A 24,251-nucleotide genomic window follows, 5' to 3' on the forward strand; every position below is an offset into this window, starting at 1 on the left:
AATGCCTTCCTTGTAAATAGTAGGTACTCAGCAAATATTTGTTGAAAAATATATGTATGTACCAGAAATAGAAGGATGACATATCAATTTAGTTAGCCCAGTCAAATTCTTTAACTTTATTAAAATCAAAATGATATGTATTAAATGCCTATTACATGTAAGACACCAGATATTTACTATTTCAAAATTTTCTTAAATTTATTTTGAAAAAGTTCAGATGTGAAAAATTTAAAGAATAATATAATAAATACTCATACATCTACCATCCATATTGAAAAATAAGACATTACTAATGTAATTAAAGCCCTGTGAACTCCATCTGAATACATTTTTTTTCCCTTTCCACCATCTTGACCCAAATGCTGAACTTGGGGATTACTCTTTCCAAGCATTTATTTATAATTTAACCATGTTACACATATATTTATAATGTCTGTTTACTGAATTATTTATAAGTATTCAATTCTGAAAGACTTGTCCTCTGAGAACTATAAGACACTGATGAAAGAAATTGAAGAAGACAAAAACAAATGGAAAGATATATCATGCTTATGAATTAGAAGAATTAATATTGTTAAAATGACCATACTACCCAAGGCAATCTACAGATTCAATGCAATCTCTACCAAAATACTCATGACATTTTTCACAGAGCTAGAACAAATAATTCTAAAATTTGTATTGGAACCATAAAAGACCCAAAATAGCCAAAGCAATCTTGGGAAAGAAGAACAAAACTGGAGGTATCAAGCACCGAACCAGGAAGAAACAGAAAATATGAACAGACCAATCACAAGCACTGAAATTGAAACTGTGATTTAAAATCTTCCAACAAACAAAAGCCCAGGACCAGATGGCTTCACAGGCGAATTCTATCAAACATTTAGAGAAGAGCTAACACCTATCCTTCTCAAACTCTTCCAAAATAGAGCAGAGGGAGGAACACTCCCAAACTCATTCTATGAGGCCACCATCAGCCTGATACCAAAACCAGACAAATATACTACAAAAAAAGAAAATTACAGACCAATATCACTGATGAATAAAAATGCAAAAATCCTCAACAAAATACTAGCAAACAGAATCCAACAACACATTAAAAGGATCATACACCATGATCAAGCGGGATTTATCCCAGGGATGCAAGGATTCTTCAATATATGCAAATCAATCATTGTGATACACCATATTAACAAATTGAAGAATAAAAACCATATGATCATCTCAATAGATGCAGAAAAAGCTTTTGACAAAATTCAACACCGATTTATGATAAAAACTCTCCAGAAAGTGGGCATAGAGGGAACCTACCTCAACATAATAAAGGCCATATATGACAAACCCACAGCAAACATCATTCTCAATGGTGAAAAACTGGAAGCATTTCCTCTAAGATCAGGAATGAGACAAGGATGTCCACTCTCACCACTATTATTCAACATAGTTTTGGAAGTCCTAGCCACGGCAATCAGAGAAGAAAAAGAAATAAAAGGAATACAAATTGGAAAAGAAGAAGTAAAACTGTCACTGTTTGCAGATGACATGATACTATACATAGAGAATCCTAAAACTGCCACCAGAAAACTACTAGAGCTAATTAATGAATCTGGTAAAGTTGCAGGATACAAAATTAATGCACAGAAATCTCTTGCATTCCTATACACTAATGATGAAAAATCTGAAAGAGAAATTATGGAAACACTCCCATTTACCACTGCAACAAAAAGAATAAAATACCTAGGAATAAACCTACCTAGGGAGACAAAAGACCTGTATGCAGAAAACTATAAGACACTGACGAAAGAAATTAAAGATGATACCAACAGATGGAGAGATATACCATGTTCTTGGATTGGAAGAATCAATATTGTGAAAATGACTATACTACCCAAAGCAATCTACAGATTCAATGCAATCCCTATCAAATTACCAATGGCATTTTTTACGGAACTAGAACAAATCATCTTAAAATTTGTATGGAGACACAAAAGACCCCGAATAGCCAAAGCAGTCTTGAGGGAAAAAAACGGAGCTGGAGGAATCAGACTCCCTGACTTCAGACTATACTACAAAGCTACGGTAATCAAGACAATATGGTACTGGCACAAAAACAGACACAGATCAATGGAACAGAATAGAGAGCCCAGAAATGAACCCACACTTATATGGTCAATTAATCTATGACAAAGGAGGCAAGCATATACAATGGGGAAGACAGCCTTTCTGATAAATGGTGCTGGGAAAACTGGACAGCTACATGCAAAAGGATGAAACTGTACTACTTTCTCACATCATATATAACAATAAATTCAAAATGGATTAAAGACTTAAATATAAGACCTGAAACCATAAAAATTCCAGAAGAAAATATAGGCAGTATGCTCTTTGACATCAGTCTTAGCAATATTTTTTGGATCTCCTTAGGCAAGGGAAACAAAACCAAAAATAAACAAATGGGACCATATCAAATTAAAATGCTTTTGCACAGCAAAGGAAACCATCAACAAAACAAAAAGGCAGCCTACTGAATGGGACAAGATAATTGCAAACAATATATCCAGTAAGGGGATACTATCTAAAATAAATAGCTCATATAACTCAACATCAAAAAAACAAGCACCAGACTGGGCAAAGAATCTGAGTTGACATTTTTCCCAAGAAGACACACAGATGGCCAACAGTCACATGAAAAGATGCTCAACATCACTAATGATGAGGGAAATGCAAAAAACCACAATGAGATACTACCTCACACCTGTCAAAATGGCTATCATTAAAAAGGCAACAAATAACAAGTACTGATGAGGATGTGGAGAAAAGGGAACGCTTGTGTGCTGCTGGTGGGCTTGTAAACTGGTGCAGCCACTGTGGAACACAGTAAGGAGGTGCCTCAAAAAATTAAACATAGAACTACCACACAATCCAGCAACCCCACTGGGTATTTACCCAAAGAAAAAAAAATACTAATTCTATAAGAAATATACACACTAATGTTCATAGCAGCATTATTTAAAACAGCCAAGATATGGAAGCAACCTAAGTATCCATTGACAGTTAAATAGATAAAGATGTGGTATATATATATAATGGAATACTACTTAGCCATAAAAAATGAAATCATTTGTGACAACATGGATGGATCTAGAGGGTATCATGCTAAGTGAAATGCGTCAAAGACAAATACCATATGATCTCACTTTTACGTGTAATCTAAAAAAACAAAACAAACAAAACAAAATGAAAACAGATTCATAGATACAGAGAACAAACAGGTTGTTGCCAGAAGGGAGGGGGGTGGGAATGGGCAACATAGGTGAAGGGGATTAAGCAGTAACAGCTTCTGGTTATAAAATAAATAAGTAACAGGGATGTAATATACAGCATAAGGAATATGGTCAATAATACTGTAATAACTTCATATGAAGACAGATGGTTACTAGACTTATCAAGGTGATCATTTTGTAATGTATGCAAATGTCAAATCACTATGTAGTACACCTGAAACTACCATGATATTATATGTTAACTATATTTCAATTAACAAAGAATATTCAATTCTGCTTTAAAAAATAAGAGAAATGAATACATCGGGAGAAAAGTGAAACTAGAATTAAAGCAAATAGCTTATGAGACAGGCAAATTTTGTAAAATACGTAAGATAAGTCAGTAACTTCTGAGACATGTTAGACATAGATAAAGTAAGTAGACCATTTGAATAATGAACTATAATGAACATAATTCTAAATGGATGGAAAGACCAAGAAATACCTAATAGTCATGATACACTAAACATATATGAGGCCATGAATCATCAAATACTCATGACACACTGAAGATACAGGAGGCACATGAGGCATTCACTATTTACGAGGTCTTAGTTCGGCTGACCATTGGCTCCTCACGTCCTCTGCACAACTAATGCAAAATAAAATTCATAACTGCTCATCAGGCTAATTACAATACAGCTATCAGCCAGATGCACTTGCTCCCAAACCTGCAGAGCAAGTGTGCATTTTGACACTAGGCACCTTCTATGTGTTGGGTCGCTTTGCTCAAATCTCAACTCTGGTCCTTGCTAGCATACCCTTATCGAGGAAGATAGGGACAGGGCTGAGGATTCAGGTAGTGCATCTTAAACTACCCCAGCTCTTTCACCTTGCTTCTTGCTGTGTGTTTTCAATTGATTTAATAAACCATGAGATTTAAGCACCTCATTTTGGTCTGTAAGCCCTTCTGTTCTGTGATCTCTTGGATAGCTTGCCTGTAGTTATACTTAATAGGCTTCCGTAGCAGCAAGGTAATTTCCCACACAACAATAGTATTTACAATTTTTAACCTGGATATAAATGTCATCATATTGTACACATTTATCTGCCACTTGCTCTTTTATCCAACATCATATTTGTGAGATTCTCCCATGGAAGATATGTAGATCTATTTCATTTATTTTCACAGCTATATCCACTGTATGAATATATCACAATTTACTCATAAATTCTCCTATTGATATAATATATCAACAGGTTGTTTCCAAGTTTTAAGTACTGCAACCAGTGATGCTGTGAATATTCTTGGGCATAGGTAAGAGAGTTTCTCTGAGAATACACCTGGGAGTGCAATTTCTGGGTCAAAGAGTATGCACACCTTTAACTTGACTAAATATTGCCAAATTGCTCTCCAAAGTGATTATATCAATTTATACGTATATGAGTCCTTATGCTCTTAATCCTAGCCAACACTTTGTGTTGTCAGACTTAAACATTTTTGCTGATCTAATGAATGGACTGACAGACTTTGATTACAAAGTAATAATTTTGGCAATTAAAAATCCTTGCGGCATTTCCTCAGTATTCCAGTCATGAGGAAAAAAATCTGCGCACATTTTGTGTCATATTTTTGGACTTTCCCATTCTCTGTTTTAGGCCAAGTAAAGTTTCCCCTTTCTTTTTCCAACTCTGTGAACACCAAAGGAAAAACAAAATTTGTCTTTTTTTTTCCCATAGGGATTACGGTTTGGAAGAATACCATGTTGGCTGCTTTATGTCACAAAAATATCCCTCTGATTATAAAGGGGCACAAGAAAAAGAATTTAGCTGCATCCATGTAAATCACTTATCCTTAAGTACATGACATAACAATGGTGGGTCAGTAGCTGAACAACTATTACTCATAGGTTAAGCATGCACTCATCTAAAAAATTCTAGAAAGTCGCTCCTTGCCCCAGAATATCTACCCCACGGACTTGTTCCATGCCTTAAATTTGACTATTAGAAATTATTGTACTGGGGTCAAATTTTTTCATATTTAAGAAACCCCCAAAAGAAAACACATCTCAAAAAATACATTAGCACCTTGTTTGTCACATCTCTTTCAAAAGCAAAGAGGGAATGGGATATAGGACCTGCAAGTGCTATTGGGTATAAGATGGAAGCCATTCTCAACTTATTCCCCTCCCTAATCCAGCACATTCAGACAGGCAAATCTTTGCTCTTAATTTCTTGCTTAAACATTTTGGGTGACTCCCCAACAGCCCTAGCAGTGTTCTCAAAGTGTGGTCTAGGGGTCCCTTTTGGCTTTAGATCCTCCAAGGTAATTGTTTAAAAAACACAGATTCCTGAGTCCCAGCCCAGGCCTACACTCAAGAATGTCTGAGTGTGAGGCCCTGGAATCTGTGTTTTGAACAAATTACCCAGTTTGATTAAAAAGAAAACTTTTTTACAATTGAGAAGTGTAACATGCATTAAGAAAAGTACTGAAATCATAAATATACAGTTCAATAAATTCTTACAAAGTGAACAGCCATATAAGCACAGCCTAAAACAAGAAAGAGAGCCTTGCCAACACTTCAGAAGTCTTGATTGTTCCCTTTCCAATCACCTCCCTCTTCCCGAATTTTAACTACTATTCTGATGTCTAACACTACCAGTTTGATTCTTGCACTCACTGAAGATGAGGACTATACCAACAGGATAAAACCCACAACTGCTTAGAGTATCATATGAGGATGCTACATAATTTGTTCTTTGCAAGCTCATCTTCTGCCTCTGCCCTCCTCACATTTCATTCTGAAGTCATTTGGAACCAGTTAGGTTTCATTTTACAATTATTGCCCTAATTCACTGCTCTTGCTTCATGCTGTTTCACTGCCTCTGTACTTGCTGGGGAGTGCCCGTACTTCCTGAGTCTTTCTATTAAATTCATCCTTCAAGACCTGTCCAATTGTCACTTTCTTGTAAGCCTCATGACTTTCACCCCTGTGCCCCATCCAAGGCAAAATCATCACCCTTTCCATTGTGTGACTAAGAACATCTTACAATGTGGAGCAACTATTCTTTCACATGTCTATTCCCCTTTCTAGACCAGGAATTAGGGCAGAGGCTTATCTATTTATTTTTCAAATTCTCTTGAGTATAGTACAGTGTGTGTGTCCTTCAGTAGGTGTTTAGTTGTTGCTCAAACAATCTCCAGGTAGGCACATCTTTGGAAAAGTAGCACACTGCAACATTAACACCTCCAGGTATATCTGGATCAGATCATATTCTTCCTTCTCAGGAAACAAACCAAACTCAGACATCAGGAGAACACTGGGTGCCTGACAGGGAGGGTGAAAGCTAGTGAAGGAAGTAGGATGAAATCCAAAGTGATGTTGCCTGGATCTCTGTGCGGCCCTGCAGAGAAAGGAGCAACCACATTGTTCCCGGGAGCACTGGGGACATGCCTCACCTGAGTCCTCCTTTCTTTCTCAAACAGGACACCTAGCTGTCAGACTGCTGTGCTGAGTGGGAAGCCTAGACCATTCTTACTTTTTTTTAAATTAATTAATTAATTAATTAATTTTTGGCTGTGTTGGGTCTTTGTTTCTGTGCGAGGGCTTTCTCTAGTTGCGGTAAGCGGGGGCCACTCTTCATCGCGGTGCGCGGGTCTCTCACTATTGTGACCGCTCTTGATGCGGAGCACAGGCTCCAGACGCGCAGGCTCAGTAGTTGTGGCTCACGGGCCTAGTTGCTCCGCGGCATGTGGGATCTTCCCAGACCAGGGCTCGAACCCGTGTCCCCTGCATCGGCAGGCAGATTCTCAACCACTGCGCCACCAGGGAAGCCCCAATTCTTACTTCTTTACAACATCTTGTCCTGCCTCTAATGGCCGTCCCACTGTCCATCTGTTTCTGGGTGTCCATTCTTGTTTGAAAAACGCCACCTTGTAAGTAACCTGCCTATTTCTTGACCTTAGCATACAAGGAAGGTGGAGCGTTCAGTTCTTCAAAACTCCTACTCCTCCATAGTATGTGTGAGTAGGAGTGGAGGGCGACAACCAGGCACACAGAGGGGCCTTGTGCAACTACCCTGGTGCTCAGAGGATCTGGATCGTAAGCATCTGGGCAGCCTGCCACGGGAACCTTCTCAGCAATGTAAACAGTCCTTACGCAAATGAACCTCGACTGTTAGGCAAGCTGAGAGGCTGGAAGAACAGGAATGAGAAGAATGACTCAAAATTTATATAATCCAGAAAAGATACTGTAAGACAAATTTAAAATCTATCAGAAAGTAGTCTGAAAGAGAGCCACTGCCGGCAGTTTTGATTCCTGGGATGGGGATAGGAGTGGCTTTGAGTCTGGAGCTGACCAAGGCCAGCATGGAGCCAACACTCTTGGGAGGTGGTTGTGTTTGTGAAATGAAGGAAGAGCAGAGCCCTGCAAAGGGCAGTCTTGGAGATGGAGAGTGGGCTCCTCTGTCCTCCCCTAAAGAACCACGCAGGCTGCAGAAGGGTCTCAGCAGTACTGGACCAGCACTGCATCTGGTGGGCCCAGTTTACTGCGGCAAAACAGGGGCAGTGAGAAACAGTGACACCAGGGGCTGCCCAGAAGCCAATTCTGTCGCTGTTTGCCTGTGGAAGCCCAATGAAAGAATTACAAAAGCCCAGGGACTGCATACGTCCCTGGAGTAGGGGCACCTTCAAGAAGATACAAGTTTATACCTGCCTGAATGATTAATCAGAAAAATAAAAGAAGGATGACTATATTTGTAACATTATATATATATATATATATATATATATACAGATACATATAATGATATATACACACATATAATGATATATATATACACATATATATAATGATATATATATATACACACACACACACATATATTCACATCTCACACATGGTAGGCTCACAATACACAGAGTTATACAGGACTAATAACGTACGAAGGGCTCCATACATACATATTTGTTGGATAAGTTCCTGATTTTTGTTGCTGTCTTCAAATAGATAAACATACAATTTTGTTTTCATTTTTATTTCATTGTAAACTGCTTTTGAAGCAGGATCTTTCTTTAAAATAACATTTAAAATTCCCCCCTGATTTTTAAAGTAATGCATGTTTGTTGTTAAAGTTTTGAAAACTAAAAGAAGCATAAAAAATTATCTATAATACCATCATCTAGAGATAACTACTGCTAACATTTGGTAAATTTCCTTTCATATTTAGGTAGAGTGATTATAGTTTGTTCTGCTCTGTCCTATTTTGACCACTACTATTGTATCAGGAGCATTTCCCAATGTTATTAAATGTATTCCATTACATCGATGTACTATAACTTAACCAATTCATCATCTCGGATGTTTTGCTTTTTCAATTTTGTAAATAATGTTGTAATAAATATCTTCCTCTTAATGTTTATAAACTTAGAATAATACCCTAGAAGTGAATCTGTTGGATCAAATTGTATGAACACTTTTGAAACTCCTGGCTCAATTTGCCAAATTACCCTTCTAAAGATTATTTACCCTTTGACCAGCAATTTGCATAAGAGCCCCGACACCAGATTTGGAAAATTTTATTTGAGGAATATATTTGTAGTTGGAAAAAAATCTCACTCTGTCACTATTAGAGACTGTTGTTACAGTAGAAAGTGAAAAAAAATGCAGCAATACTTTCTATTATTAAGAAATCAAGGTCCTTAAAATTTTTGACTACCATATATTATTGCCAATCCTGGGCAGGCTGATGAGTCACGATGTGTAAATCTGGGTAAGCACAACAATATAATCCAAACTGTAACTTGGCAATTATATGTGAACAGAACCATGTGTGATTTACTTTTATCTCAATAGTTCTAAGTCTCTTATTGTACAATACATGCATTGTCCTTTCCTAGTGTCTGCTCCTAGAAGGCAGTGTTGAGTAATTTGTTGTGACAATTAGCCCAATCATTAATATTAACACACTCAATTTCTTCATGTGTGAACAATAGTGTGGTGAAAGCACTTGGTGCAGAGGGTGTTTTTTGAACCCATTCTGCTTTTCTTTCCTTTTCCTGATACACACTTGTACCTGATACATTCACCACCTCTTCCAATCCAACTTAAAGATAATATACAGGCTCTCTTCAAGTGAAGAGAGCAGGATGCCTGCTGTTTCTCTGTCCCTTCTTCCTGCACATATATCCCCAATACTCCATCCCATCATTGCCATCTGTCCCAGGTCAAGAGCACACTTTAGTGGCGAGCTTAGAGGAATTTATGTTGGGATGATCTCTGCTCTGTCTCTTCTTTTTTCTCCTTCAGGAGAGCCATGGACTCGGGTACTTTTTCTTTGGTTTTTCACTTCTTCCAGAAGAGTTATGTCCACTTTAGTCAGCTTCTCACAAATGCAGTTATCTTCTTTTTGTCTCTTCATCTCTTCCCACTTTCTTCCAACTCTTGCCCATTTACTTCAAGAAAGGTTCTCTTCCTTCACATGCTCTTTTCTTATTCCTTTGCTCCACATCTTGGTTAACAAGTCATACACCTTTGTTAAGGAAACAAACAAAATCTTCCATCCACTCTCATGTGGAATGCTTAAAAGGGGGACTTGAGCTGGTGGGTCCTCTGCCGGCAGAGTGTAGATATGAAGAAAAAGACAAGCAGAGAGACAAGGTGGGAGAGTGAGCACAGACTTGCTGTCAATCCAAGCAAATTGGGTGGAGAAGAGCAAAAGCTAAACATGGGATTGTGAGGAACAAGAAAGAGAGCCAAGAATGAAGTGTGCAAATGGAAGACGGTTTAGATAGATTCCAGAGTACTGAGCAGAGTATTTTTTTTTAACCTACTCTCCACTGTGCCTTGTGTAGTTAGCTGAGAATTATTAATGGCCAGTGCCTTAGTCCATTCAGGCTGCTATAACAAAAAGTACCATATGGGACTTCCCTGGTGGCACAGTGGTTAGGAATCCACCTGCCAATGTAGGGGACACAGGTTCGATCCCTGGTCCGGGAAGATCCCACATGCTGTGGAGCAACTAAGCCCGTGCGCCACAACTACTGAGCCTGTGCTCTAGAGCCCATGAGCCACAACTACTGAGCCCGCGTGCCACAACTACTGAAGCCTGTGTGCCTAGAGCCCGTGCGGTGGCAACAAGAAAAGCCACCACAATGAGAAGCCTGCGCACGGCAACTAGAGAAAGCCTGCGCGCAGCAGCGAAGACCCAATGCAGCCAAAAATAACTAACTAAATAAATTTATTTAAAAAAAAAAAGTACCATACATCTGATGGCTTAAGCAACAAACATTTATTTCTCACAGTCTGGAATCTGGAAGTCTGGGATCAAGGCACTGGAAGATGATTCTGTATCTGGTATCTGAGGGGCCACTTCCTGGTTTATAGATGGCTGTCTTCTTGCTATGTCCTCACATATCAGAACGGTCAAAAGAGCTCTCTGGGGTCTCGCTTATAAGAACACTAATCCCATTCATGAGGGCTTCGACCTCATGACCTAATTGTCTCCCAACAGCTCACTCCTAATAGCATCACATTGGAGGTTTGCATTTCAATATATGAATTTGGTGGGGACACAAACATTCAGTCTGTAACAGTCAGGAATGAGTGGACAGTAGTCAGTGTTGTTGAGGCCTGAAATAGTGTCATGGAACAGTTAACTATACAGGTCCTGCACAGTGAATGCCAGAAAAATGGGAAAAGGTGGGAAGAAAATAGAAAGAGTAGCTGAGTTGTAACCACTGCTGCCAGAGAGGATAGAGGAGGAAGAAAAACAAGGCATTATCCCTAAAAACTGTCCAGAAATTCTCTTTAGAGAGTCTTTTCAAAAGTTTCCATTTATAGTCTCTTCTGTCTTGAAGACAAACTTTTATTTTTTTAATTAATTATTTTTTTAACCACTTAACATTATTTCTTTTTCTCTCAAATTCCAAGAATCTTTATTTGCAAAATGAGAGGATTATTGTCCCTGAATGCCAGTTTTTTAAGAAATTTTTATTTTATATTGGAGCAGTTAATGAAACCAGAATTACTCTTCATTCAATTAAACGTTTGGCTGTATTTACTGCCTAATACTATATTAGTATTTTTCTGCTCTTTATATCAGGAAGGTATAGTATAAATGTCCTTATCTGTAGAAGTCAATTGGATTAGATGATTCCTAAGATCCTACCTTGCTCCCCACTAAGTCTGTAATTATGTATTTTCACTTGCATTTTATAAGGATTTATAGTCCATCTTGGGAATATAACAATTTCCTTTTTTTTCCCAGCAGGGATTGCAAGACAAGTTCCAAATAACCAACTTATTGGAAGCTAGACTAGTTGTATGCTGAATTTCTGAAAATTATTTGAAAATACTTTGAATATACAAAGGAGGTTGAACTAGGTGAACTTCACAATCCTTTACCTCTTAAAATTCTATAGTGTCAAGAGAGTGGCATGGACTTATAATATACTACCAAATGTAAAACAGATAGCTAGTGGGAAGCAGCCGCATAGCACAGGGAGATCAGCTCGGTGCTTTGTGTCCACCTAGAGGGGTGGGATAGGAAGGGTGGGAGGGAGACGCAAGAGGGAGGGGATATGGGGATGTATGTATACGTATAGCTGATTCACTTTGTTACACAGCAGAAACTAACACACCATTGTACAGCGATTATACTCCAATAAAGATGTTAAAAAAAAATTCTATAGTGTCTTGTAATAAAATGCAATGTATGAAGATTTGTTTATTGTTTTAGAAGAGCAAATGTTTTTAAAGTCACGGCTCTTGGAATGATCAGTTATATATACTCCTATTAGCATACCTTTAAGAAACTTGTTTATAATCTCCCTATATTTTAAAATAGTCAAATCTCTATGCACTAAAAAATCTATTTAATCTACGTATACAACCAAAACTTTAAATTTCATATTGCAAAATAAGGGAAATTTAAATTATATTTCTGATATTATGAATATTACACAGGACTCAGTTAACTCTAGGACCACCACCACATAGAGTGGAAAATTCGTTAAGTATGGAATCATTCTAAGGCAACAGAAGAACAACAGGATAGAATTATACTATATCTTAGATCTTGTAGGTCACAAGCCATAGTGTTTGTTATTCCTTCTCTCCTCTTAAGAACATTTAAAATCATTTGTTCTTTTGTTTTGAATCACTGAAGCATTTTAAAGAAATCTTTCTAAAAGTAATAAACTAATGCTCTTTCAGGGAAACTTTCACTCTAATGTCAGAACCACTATCAACTTTCTACATTTTTTTTTAATTAAAATCTTTAGTTTTAGTTTCACAATGTGGAAATTTTTTTTTGTCCAAAAACCCCTTATTTTTGCAAATGCACTAATCACCGAAGTATTTTTAATAATTTTTTTTAAGATCCTATTAAACATACATTTACTGAATTCAAGGGAATTGTAAGACATATTTACAGGATAGAATGGAATATAGATAATCAGAAACCATAATTGTTACCTTACAGGATGGAATGCTGTTCCTTGACAAACCACCAGGGCCTGGGAATGGCAGAAGACTGTGTGTGTGTTGCAGAGGAGGTGGTGTTCAGGGGGAGCACTGGCGATGAAAGTAAGTGGTAAGGAGGTAAATAAGAATCAATGTTTCTTTATCTGAGCTGTCTTAGATACGGGTGAATGCCTCCATTCTCTTTTTGAGCAGCCATATTAACTACACTGTTGTCATACAGACATACAGAATTAGATGCTAAAAGCTTAAAATTTTATCTTTCCTTCATTTGCCTTCCTCCCATTTCCCCCAGCACCATGGGTGTTTAAGGCAATGCAGAGTGGCCCAAAAATGCCATTCTTAATGTGGGAAAAATATACTACCTAAATGTGCTCAGAAAACAAACAAGGAGAGATTTCAGTGCTTAACTGTAGAAATAACCAGTTACAAGTCAGAAAAAAAACCATCTGCCCTGACACATTTCCTTTTCAGCATTATGTTCAGTGCTGGTCAGACAGATACAAGTTTGGGAAGAGGATTTAATGTCATTTCTTCCAACTCTGGAAACAATTTTACTGGGAGGCTCAACAGTCCAGGTAAGACTACTCATTTCATGACTTATGAATCACTGATTGTACATCTTTATGGAAGAAAATTATCTTTCTCTAGCTGTTCAGAACAAACAATGTTTGCAGAACATCAGGATTCCAGAGAGGAACTGGAAGAAAATAATTTTGCAGATTTCATTTGCTCATTTGAAAATCTGTTAACCTATATCTTTCCAAAAAGCTGTCTTTATTTTATTACAACTGAAGTTAACTTTCTCTTCAGCAGAACAGGGTCCACAGCTGCAAAACCCAGACAATTAGGCTAAGATACACTTCCAGTAGTGATTCTTCCGTTGAAGAAAAATTCAAGGAAGTAAGCATGCTTATTCATATGAAAATCAACACAACTATTCCAGACAGAACCCTTCACTAATACTGGAGAAAGAGATTTAATTACATATATTCCACTGTGGCATTACTCATTCCTATAACATGTTTTTGCAAAAAGTAAAAGAAAGATTCAGTACTTTAATAAGGTTTTTTTCTTTCAATGTTATCATCCCCATCCATTGCTGCAACATAAAGATGTGGTATGAAGAATTTCCCATCTCAAAGAATGCCTTGTATCCCCATCAGCAAAGTAGGCACACTCTGGGAGGCCAGCCAGGATGTGGGACTGGCCTCCTATAAAGCTGAGTTTGTATATGTACGTTTAAACGGAATTTTACCTGTATTTGCAGTAGTTCCAGATTTACTAGATCCTCTCTACCCTTCAAGAACACAATGCTAAAATTCGAGGAATTCTTCCCTTTTCCCGTTTTTGCAAAGAAAGGAAAAATAGACCCTAAAACAAATTTCCAAATTTTTTGGCAATAATTTAAGTACATTTTTGGAGGTGTTTTAATACTTTCTTTGGTTAGAAAAAGTTAATGAAAACCAAACTCAAAAATTCTATAGCGTGCCTTGGGAACTCTATTCGAACACACGCCAGGACTGTTCTAGCGCTGTCGGATTTTTACACCGTGGAAATAGAAAATATTAACCAGTAAAATAACAAGCAGTTTTTCAGGAGGGTTGAGAAGGTTGGAATTAAGTTACCCAGCAAACAAGACAGTTGTCAACGCCGCACTTCGGGTTTGTGGGTTCCCACTCCTCCCCTCCTCCCTACGCCAGGGCGGTGGTGGGGATGGGGCAAGATGGGCGGGGCTGAGATGCTCTGGAACTGCCAGTTTTCCTCCCAGCGCCGCGCACCTGCTACCCCCACTCCCTGCGGTCGGCAGCCCACTTCCCGGAGGATGCCTGGGCCGGCCGGGAGGGGCGCACCTGGCCCACCAGCCTCGAGCCGGCGCGGGCAGGAGCAGAGGCGAGACGGGCGCCCAGATTAGTGGGCTGAGCGTGCTATTTTTTTTTAAAGTCAGTCTCCCGGGGGATGTTGGATTTGGCGGGGCGTGCTCTTTGAAACACTATATTGGGAACCTCACACATTTAAAAAAAAAATTTTTTTTTTAAAATTGCAAACCTTCCCAGTTCCTTCGGCAGCTGGAGAGCAGGCCCGAGGCGGCGTCCCCTCCCTCCCGCCACCCCCGTTTTCCTCCTTCCCGCCCCCTCCCCCCGCCGGGAGCAGGATTCGCGGGAGCCGCCCCCTCCCGGGCGCCCACTTGGTTCCTCCCAGCTGCCGAGTGAATGGGCCGCCCTCCGGATTCCGCGGAGGGGGCGGCGGGAAGAGGCCGAGGCCGAGCCCCGGCCCCAGCGGCCGCCGCCCCCGCCCCCGCCCGGCCGCTGCCCACGCCGGGATCTGCGTCACTCGGCCGCGCGTGGGCGGGAGCTAGAGCGGCGAATGTAGCAAGAGCGGAATCTCCCAATGTGACAGCGGGCGGGTGGGGGTAGAGGCGGCGGAGGCGGGCGGGGGAGGGGGAGGGGCAGCGCGCGCGGGGAGGGAAGGGGAGGCGGGCAGCAGGGGGGAGGACGCGGCGGGGGAGGTGCCGCCGCCGCCCGCGCCGGGAGGAGCCACCGCCACCGCGGCCGAGCGAGCGCCGTCGGGGCTGGCGGGCGGGAAGGGGCTGCGGGCCCGAGCTGGGGGGGGGGGAGCAGGGAGAGAGCGCCCACCACCTTTCCTTCCCCCCTCGATGGGAGCGGGGGCGTCCCGGCCGCAGCAGCCGACTGAGGAGAGAGAACCGGGGGCCGTCACTTCGGAGTTGCTGAGGCGTCCTGGGGGAGAGCGCGCCAAGACCGCTGCAGCCGCTGGCCGAGTACGTACCATCTCGGTGTCCGCCAGTTGCGGGATGCGTTCAAGCTCGTGCGACCGCGGGCGAACTTGGAGCGGCGGAGTCTCCGGGCCGCGCCGGCACTTGGGGGGGGGGGGCGGGCGTCCAGGGCAGCTGGCCCCGCGCGGCCGCCGCCGGAAGGAGAGGGCGGCATCGGGCTCGTGTGGGCGATTCCCGGAGAAATTCGGTGCGCAGGGGCACCGAGAAGAGGGCGAGCAAGGCAGCGGGGCCGACCTGTGCATTCTCCTCCCAGAAAGCCGGGGGCGCAGCGTCCATTCTCCTGACCCGGCTGGGGCCGTCGCGCGGGGCGCGGAGCGCGGAGCGGTGGTGGGTTGCGTGGTGTGTTGTGCGCGGTGGGTGCGCGCGCCGGCCCCAGAGTTTTTCAGCCACCTTTCGCAGGGGCAGAATCTTTTTGTTGGTTTGTTTACTTTGTAAGAGTGTTGCACTTAGAGCCTTAATTTTCGTCCTGGGTATCCTCTCCTTTGGAATGTAGTTTTCTTTTTGAAAGCGGAAGGAGAGTTTTGTTTGGAAGTGGCTTACAGAAACTTGGCACTGAGGTGCGATGGAAGCGAGAGACTCGTGCTCGTTAAGGCCGAGTGTGGAATTTGCAAACACATGTGGGACATACAAGCTTTGGATGCAGTAGTCTGTGACCTTATTCATGGAGAAACGTTGCAAGTGCAATCAAATGCTTATGGGCTGCATTGTCAGGGTTCACAAGGCTCAAGATATGAAACGACACTTCGAGTGAGCCTAATTGTTGTAAGATGTTGGGGGAAAGGATAATTGAATTGGAATATGTTTGCATTTATAGGTTCCGCAGACCAAGTTTTGCAGCAGGTGATCAGGAGGAATCCTTGACTTGCATATACTTAATTCCTCACTACGTGAGATCCGGGAGGCATGGAAAATTTGGGGGTAGATGTCAATTTAAAATTTCCTTCCGAAAGAGTTGATTTGGAGTAACCTGTCACTACCAATTGGTTTGCCAGTGACGTGTCTGCAAACTTAAGGAGTGCAAAGATCAGAGCTGAGAGCGAGATACTCAGATCTTGTTTAAAAATATTTTGGCAGTTTTAATAGATAATATTAGATTGCATAGGAACTGAATTTTAAAAAGATTAGTCACGTAGGAAATGCTAGGCTGTTTTGTTAGAGAAGTGCGCACGCAATGAAATACCTTCTTAGATTTTCACTTTTTTGAAAAATTTCCCCTCTAAAACATACCAGATTATGACACGTCCTGATTTATGTGTGGGTTTTAAGAAGGCATATTGGGAGAAAGGATGCAGAGGATTTACTTTCTCTATTTTGGGTGGGGACTGATATTTTCCAGAAGACCTAAAGAGCTGCTTCTAGTCTAATCTAAGTGCCAGTAAAAGTGGCTTAGATTCAGGGGATATCCTTTTTTTCCTCCATTTTCCAGCATTTGAAACATTTAATATTTTCATTAAGTTGTAAAAAATATGTTGTCCTTATAGGTATTACCTTGCATGTAAGTGTTCTCTTGAGAGTTTATAGATGTCTGGTAAGGTCAGACTTCTTTATTCCTGTTTGAGTATTAGTTATTGAAAGTCTTGAAAGAAAATGTTAAGGAACCATTGGAAGCTTTCTTGTTTTAATTTTACTATTTTTAACATCTTGCACAAAAGTTAATATGCCATCCTGGTGTTGGAAAAATTTCGTTTTCCTTGGCTCTGGTGATTGCCTATTATATGTGAATAAATCAATAATAATAATAAAAACATTGAGATAGTGTAGATTTTTATTTCATTCTTCCTGCTAATTGTGGATGTAATGAACATGACAGAAATCGTTAGGAATACTATAGCTGATACAAGGAAATTTAGTGAGCGTATATAGCTAATAAATAATTTGATATATCTGGTGAATACATCTTGTTTCAGAATTATTAATAAAATTGAATAATCTCAGCTAAATTAATTTAAAAAGTTTCTTTTTTGATGACTAGTAAATAATATCCATTGCCCTGTAGAAAAGTTAATATATTTTCATTCTCCTTGTTGCTATTTGGAGAATCAGTTAAAGTATTAGATATTTTCTTTTAATCACATATTAAGAGCATATTGGTTTATTATTAAACATTTTGGGTGTTTGTACCGTGGCTGCTTTGAAAGAAGAAATTATAATGTATGACACAGTGGGGGAGACCTTTGAAGAATTTATTGCATGAACTTTAAAAATTTAAAGTAAAAGATGGTTGCATGGAAACAGAAGTATGTCAGGTTTTTGTGTCTGTTGATCTAGACTCTGTCCTAAGACTTGGGGTTCATCTATTCCATTATGTTAAGTCAAGTTGTTTTTGTTGGTGCTATTCATGTGCATTATTGGAAATAAAAGCTTTGTACAATTTACCTTTAAGTGTGAAGCTGTATTCTGGATACCACAGAAGCATGATATATTTTATGTTACTTTCATGGAAATGACCATTTTTTAATATGTTTTGAACAGGTTAAGATCTTGCTCGTATAATCATCTTGTGTATGCATATTTCATGTGGAGTTTATTAAAAATAATAAGGAATAAATAATGCCCACTTAAGCATAATACAAGGTTCCTAGCCCCTTTGCTTTGGATTTAGTTTTATTTTAACTGCTTTGTTCATTCTTTTTAGTAGAATGAAGAACAGTACAGTTATTATATTAAATGCAAATTTCCTTTTTGATCTGACATTTTCAAAAACTAGTGCAGTAGTAGAATATACTCCCTTAAACTTAACAATGGAACAAGTGGGAAATTAGAGAAGTTGACTTTGGGGGAAAAAGTAGCAATCCTCGTCTTGTCAGAATTCTCACAGCTAAAACATACCATTAAGCTTTCAAATAGTTTTGTCATTTCTCAATACATTGTATTTAGAGAGTTGCACCTTAACTTGTACAGTATGTTAATTTAATAATTTTTAAAGATAAATTTCTGGGAAAAAAATGATAAAATTTATATGTCCTGTGTGCATACTACATGCTCAAATGGCACTTAATGTTTGTTGAATAACTTGACTGTTAGTTGATTGAAGAATTTCCAGCCATATTATATGAAATACTAGTGTTTACCTGTTGGTATCACAGCTAAGTTAATGCATAGTTATTGTTTAATTGCAAAATCTGATTTTTTTCTAATTTTGATAAATTTAGGGTTATACATTGAAACTTTAATTAAAATTTTGAGGTTTATAAGAAATTTTTTCCAGCTTCATTCAGAATTCAGAAAAAATCAGTAGGAGAGAACATTTTAAGTTTCCTAAATTACTGTTAATTCATTAGAAGCTGTATGTTTAATTCATAGCTATTACAGTAATAAGATCCAAAAATATCTTGACTTAAGATATATCCCCGCATGCTTATTAATAAATATGCCTAGTTAAATTGTTTGGTACTTGAAACACATACACAGGAGTGAGGACCTGGGTCGACCTGCTATCTTAAATAACCCATGATGTAACTAAACTACATTTAATTATTTTAGGTTGAGTTCTGGGACTGGGACAAAAATGAGAAGAATTCACTTTCTAGGCTTAAGGCTTATCCTTCCCTAAGCCAAATTCTGGCTTGTCATAAACCTTTCCAGTCTCAACCTGTAGTGTACCCATTGTACCCTTTCCCCAGGCTCCTATACCTTCAGGCTACATTCTCCCAACCTTGGCAATACTTCTGAGGCTTTAAACGCGGTCACTCGCCTCAGATTTCCTATCTCCTTCCTTGCTATTTCCCATCTCTAGCTTTCATTCCCTTAGCGTGTACTGGATCTCATCTAGGTGTTAGAGGAAAACAATCTGGTGGAACTAATTCACCTTAATCTGTAAGTGACTCATGAGCTAACACTTCCCAATTTTTTTCACATTTTTTTAGAAGTCTGTAAGAGGTTGCTGTTAACTTAGATAATTTTAAAGTAAAAATTTCAGGCTGTGTTGGGAGGCAGGAATTTATAGTCCTCTGCATAAATAAGTCAGATTTTACTAGGGTTTTGCCCTTGGTTTCTCCCCACTCCTGGCAGAGTCTCTCTTCTTTGGAATGCCATGGATTTCATAAAATGTGTATACATATATATTTCCTATATCACGAAGAGGAGGATTCAAGTGTAGTGTTCGTGCATCCATTTGAGTCTAATGATCATGTATAGGATTGAGGTCTATTAGGGGATAACATTTTAATTCGTCGAAACCAAGAGGAAAGAGACCTGGGATCTCTCATGCCTGAAATTGACTTAAAAGGCTGCTGTTGGGGCTGGGCTAACATGATGTCTGTTGTCGCCACAACCATGTGTGTTCCTGTAAAGGGAGAGCATCCAGCCATCTTATGGGAATCCACCACACAGGCTATAAAAAAGGGGAAGTATCGAGGATGAGAGAATGAAAAAGATTGTAGGTAAAGTAGCAGGATGTGCTTTTGTTAGATTGGACCCTAATTTACACAGAGGTTATTTCTTTTGGAATATAAAAGGAGGCTGCTGATCAGATTCTGACTCAAACGTTGGGTTTCATTCAACAGAAGCCTTTATAGAGATGTTGTTCTACCTTGAACGCTTTGCTGGGAGTAGAGGGGGATAAAAGATGAATGAGACCTAGACCCTGCCATCAAGGAGCTTGTAGTCTAAGGTAACCTGTTCTACAGGACCATGTAAGTCTGCTTCTCTGTTCCATGGCTCCTTATGTATTGAAGATAACATTTGGCATAGCATGTATCAGAGTGGTTAAGTGTGTGCTTACTCGTCTGTATCCTGATTCTTAACAGTTTCTCTGTGAAGAACCATTTGAGGAAAGTCCAGTGTTTGGCACGAGCATAGGGACAGGTTAAGGACCACAGAGGAGGCTGGACAGGTCTGGGATGCCTATATGAGTAGTTTGGATTTTTTCCTCCATGAAGTGGGGAGATTTGCATAGGTGAGTAAAGAGCCACACCTGTACTTTAGGAAGATAAAGTTGGCATTGCAGTATGGGATGTATTGAAGGTGAGGTAGCTGTTTTCAAAGTTGGGGCAAGAAGCAAGGGGAAAATTAGAATTAGGTGCTTTTGAGGCAGAGAAAGAAAAAGGGTGGTGATGTGGCCTAAGGACATGTAGATTGGAGGAAGGAAGAGGAAAACAAAAACATGAACGGATAAAGAAGATATGGTATATACATGCAATGGAATATTACTCAGCCATAAAAAAGAATGAAATTCTGCTATTTGCAACAACATGGATGGAATTGGAGGGTATTTTGCTAAGTGAAATAAGTCAGAGAAAAATACTGTATAATATCACTTATATGTGGAATCTAAAAAATAAAACTAGTGAATATGACAAAAAAGAGACTCACAGATATAAAACAAACAAGTGATTACCAGTGGGGAGGGGGAAGGGGATTAAGAGGTACAAACTACTATGTATAAAATAAATAAGCTACAAGGATATATTGTACAGCACAGGAAATATAGCCAATATTTTATAACTATAAATGGAATATGACCTTTAAAAATTGTGAATCATTATGTTGTACACCTGAAACTTATATAATATTGTACATCAACTATACCTCAATAAAAATTAGGGGGAAAAAAAAGGAATCTCTACTTTTATTAATCCAGGAAACTGGAAGAGTAGTGGTGCAACTAAAAGAAATGAGCGTTGGGAAGAGTAGATTCGGGAATCTGGAAGAAGGGAGGAAAATGAGATAACATACTTGCTTTGGGACTTACCAAATTTGAGATGTTTGACAATCTCCACATGGTAGTTGAAATGCTGAATTATCAGAAAAACAGTTTGGGTTCTCAAACTTTTCAGGTATGAAGATCACTTTTTAAACTAAAAAAAAAAAAAAGCAGGTACTCATTAATTTTGCTTAGTGTTTGTTGATATAATGGCAACAACTGTGAATTCAGTTACACTTTTAAATGAGTTTGTATTAAATCACAAAGTATTTATTTACTTTTATTTGCAAAGTAGATGTATATGTGTGAGCCAGTGCTTGGTGTATGTTTGGATTTGAGAACACTTTGCAGGAACTCCACGAACCACTGGTCCAAGCTACAGATAGCAGTTTGGAGGTCAGTCTGCTATAGGTGATATTGAAGCCTGGGAGTGGACGAGATCATCATGGGAGAATATGGAAAGACAGTAGAAATGGGGTCTAATATAAAACTTTGGAGAATTCCTGCACTTAGAATTAGAGTAAGGGAAGGCAACATAATATAGCAAAAAGTCAGGTGAAGAACGTTTCAAGGAGTGATGTCAAGCTGCAGAGAGGTTAAAGAGAAAAGCTGGTGATCACTCAGGAGTTACTCTGAGAGTTTTGATCGAGGAGTCAGGACAGAAGGCAGGCTGAAGCTTCTTGGAACAGATTGAGGCAGGTTTGAAGGAATGATTCTTCTTTTCCCTTGTGACCATTAAAGACTCTGCCTTACTCTAAATCCCCACGTCCCAGCTTGGAGAAAGTCAGAGAAGTTTTGTTTCCCATATTCATATTAAGTGCTGTGTTGTGGTTCGAGGACAAAGCTGGAGTTGACCAGTCAAGTTTTCTGAGCCAAACCAGCTCCTTATTTCACTTAGCATAGTTTAAATCTGGCAGATGACTGATCCTACCCCATAAGGAGCCAAAGTGAGTTTGTTTTTAAAAGGTTCAGGAACAAATCATTACCATTTAAAATAGATCATTGAATAACAAACAACAACAAATGGCCTTAAATGAGTCCATTGTTTAATTCCTCTTCCTCTGGAACTGACCAGGCTGAGGAACATTTAAGCTGGTGCAAGTGGAGGTTTGCTGTATATAGGCCCTTGGTTTAGCTTTTGAATGCAGTTAAAAAATGGGTAACTGATTTCTCTTAATTGTGGAATTTATAAAAAGGTCACACTCAGCATGGTTGTTCCAGCATCTCTTGAACAGGCCAGGTAACTGGAGTTTGCAGCTGAGTAGATTTACTCTACTCGCAGCTTCCTATATTATATAGCGTTGTGTTAGGATCCTTTTATGTTTACTTCAGATTGGAGAGATGCAGTTTTCTTTTGATTTATTTGACCTGCATGTCGAAGCACGAATAGATACAGAGTTTGTAAAAACAGAAAATCTCATAAAAATTTTCTTTTAAATCAAATCAAGTTAATGTATGAAGTGGTGGTTGTTTAAATTATCCCAACAGGCTTTGTAGGAAACTGAAACATTCTCTTAAAGCAAAAAGCTTAGGGAGAAAACTCCTTTCCCAGCAGTAAGTGTGGGCCTTTAGAAAGCCTCCTGGGAGTCTAAATAGTTCACTTATTTATCTTTCATCTGGTGTCTTGACTTTGGAAATGTACACTGGGTCCTGTCAGTCCTTATGGGGATATTATAATCATAACTACTTTCTTACCGGAGCATAAGGGCTTTCTCTTAGGAACTAGGGGGTTTCCTTTCTTTCTGGGTAAAGATGAGAAAGGATAAAAGTTGAAAATTAATATTTTCTAAAATCATTGCCTTATCTCAGAAGAATAAAACCTAAGTTTGGGTTTTTAGTTCTCCTTAAGTTTCTCTTTTACATTTGTCCATCATATATTCTTTGTTCTCTTATTGCTCATAAAAAGATTCAAGAACTCTGTTCTAGATTTTCTCATGTCATTTTTACTTTATTCCATAATTTGGGGGAGTATATATGGTGAGATCATTAATGACACCATAAATCTTGCAAGGTTACAGCCCTCTTATAAAAATGATTTTGTGGGTGTATGTGCATACATATATATATGTGTGTATAGATATTTTTTTGTGTGTATACTCTTGAGTTGAAAGCCTGTGGAACTATTGCATTAGGTGTATGAAGGGAAAGTAGGTTTCCTTTCCTCTACCTCAGACACTTTCTAGAAACCCTTCCATTTGGTATAATGTTGTTCAATACAGACTTTAACTTGTGTCTGTAACTCCCAAGAGCTTGTTTTTGTGGGTTAGTGTCCAGCTGGATGATAGATTCTCTCCCCAAAAAGCCTCCCCTGGAGTGGGAGGACAAAGTAGATCCTCCTTTGGGTGATTCAGAAGATGCAGGAATGTTTTTTCCGGAGAACTGAGGTGGCATGAACATGACAGTGGTCTCAAAACCTGTAGGAGTTCGTGGTGCCCAGAGAGTGTACTAAATAGGGCTCTTCTAGTGTAGTTTGCCAAATTTGCCAAATCATGAGAGTCTCCTGAGATGCAACCCAAGGACCTAGGAAATTATATTTTTTCAGAAGCACCCCACATGATTTCCTGGCTATCAGCAGACGTTTAGTGGGCTCAGATTCAATCTTTTTTTATGTATCTTGGGAAGTCATCAGGTCACCTGGCAATACCCTTATAAAATAAAGAACCATAAAATTTGAGGAGGTCAGTAATTGATTAGAGCAGATTGTGGATGACACAGAGGTTCCAGGAGATGGGGGCTTCCCAGGAGTCAGTCCTTAGGGTGGTAGGGAAATGCATTCTCCTTGGATGGGATGACTGAAACTGGAATTTTGGGTAGAATTCTGGTTGATGGCATAAAGCAGAAGTCCCAAATTTGGTTATCTGGCCTTCAGGGGTGTTCCTAATATTCCTCTGCTTGTCTTATCTCCCAGTTAACAATTGCTCCTTACTTTCCGAGTTGAGAGTGGAACTTTCACTTTCCTTTGGTGTATGTATTCTTTTGGCCTACTATAATTTTTGCCCTTAGAGGGCTATAGGGTCCTTTTAATCCTAAGGGTCCATTGATTACAAGTTTGTTTCTCTTAAGTGGAA

At 39.4% G+C, this 24,251-nt stretch overlaps 1 protein-coding gene and 2 long non-coding RNA genes across 6 annotated transcripts in view; 1 reads left to right on the plus strand and 2 right to left on the minus strand.

The window, feature by feature from the left end:
- The window catches only part of LOC133088088 (uncharacterized), a 60,394-nt gene extending 44,759 nt beyond the window's left edge, over window positions 1-15,635 (minus strand). Inside the window, exon 1 of the long non-coding RNA XR_009700490.1 lies at window positions 15,533-15,635. This is a non-coding gene — a long non-coding RNA (uncharacterized LOC133088088). The remainder of the gene's footprint in view (window positions 1-15,532) is intronic.
- NAB1 (NGFI-A binding protein 1) overlaps window positions 15,275-24,251 on the plus strand; it is a 43,589-nt gene continuing 34,612 nt past the window's right edge. For 2 of the 3 annotated variants that reach the window (XM_061185836.1, XM_061185853.1), the window contains exon 1: window positions 15,275-15,524. The gene's annotated coding sequence lies outside the window, so the exon portion shown is untranslated. Of the gene's footprint in view, window positions 15,525-16,353; window positions 16,458-24,251 lie in introns of all 3 variants that reach the window. The other variant, XM_061185844.1, reaches the window with a different exon arrangement.
- LOC133088075 (uncharacterized) overlaps window positions 21,297-24,251 on the minus strand; it is a 252,236-nt gene continuing 249,281 nt past the window's right edge. The window contains exon 5 of one of the 2 annotated variants that reach the window (XR_009700487.1): window positions 21,297-21,337. This is a non-coding gene — a long non-coding RNA (uncharacterized LOC133088075). The remainder of the gene's footprint in view (window positions 21,338-24,251) is intronic. The other variant, XR_009700489.1, reaches the window with a different exon arrangement.

Source organism: Eubalaena glacialis, chromosome 1 (assembly GCF_028564815.1).
Source record: "Eubalaena glacialis isolate mEubGla1 chromosome 1, mEubGla1.1.hap2.+ XY, whole genome shotgun sequence".
NCBI classification, from domain to species: Eukaryota; Metazoa; Chordata; class Mammalia; order Artiodactyla; family Balaenidae; genus Eubalaena; species Eubalaena glacialis.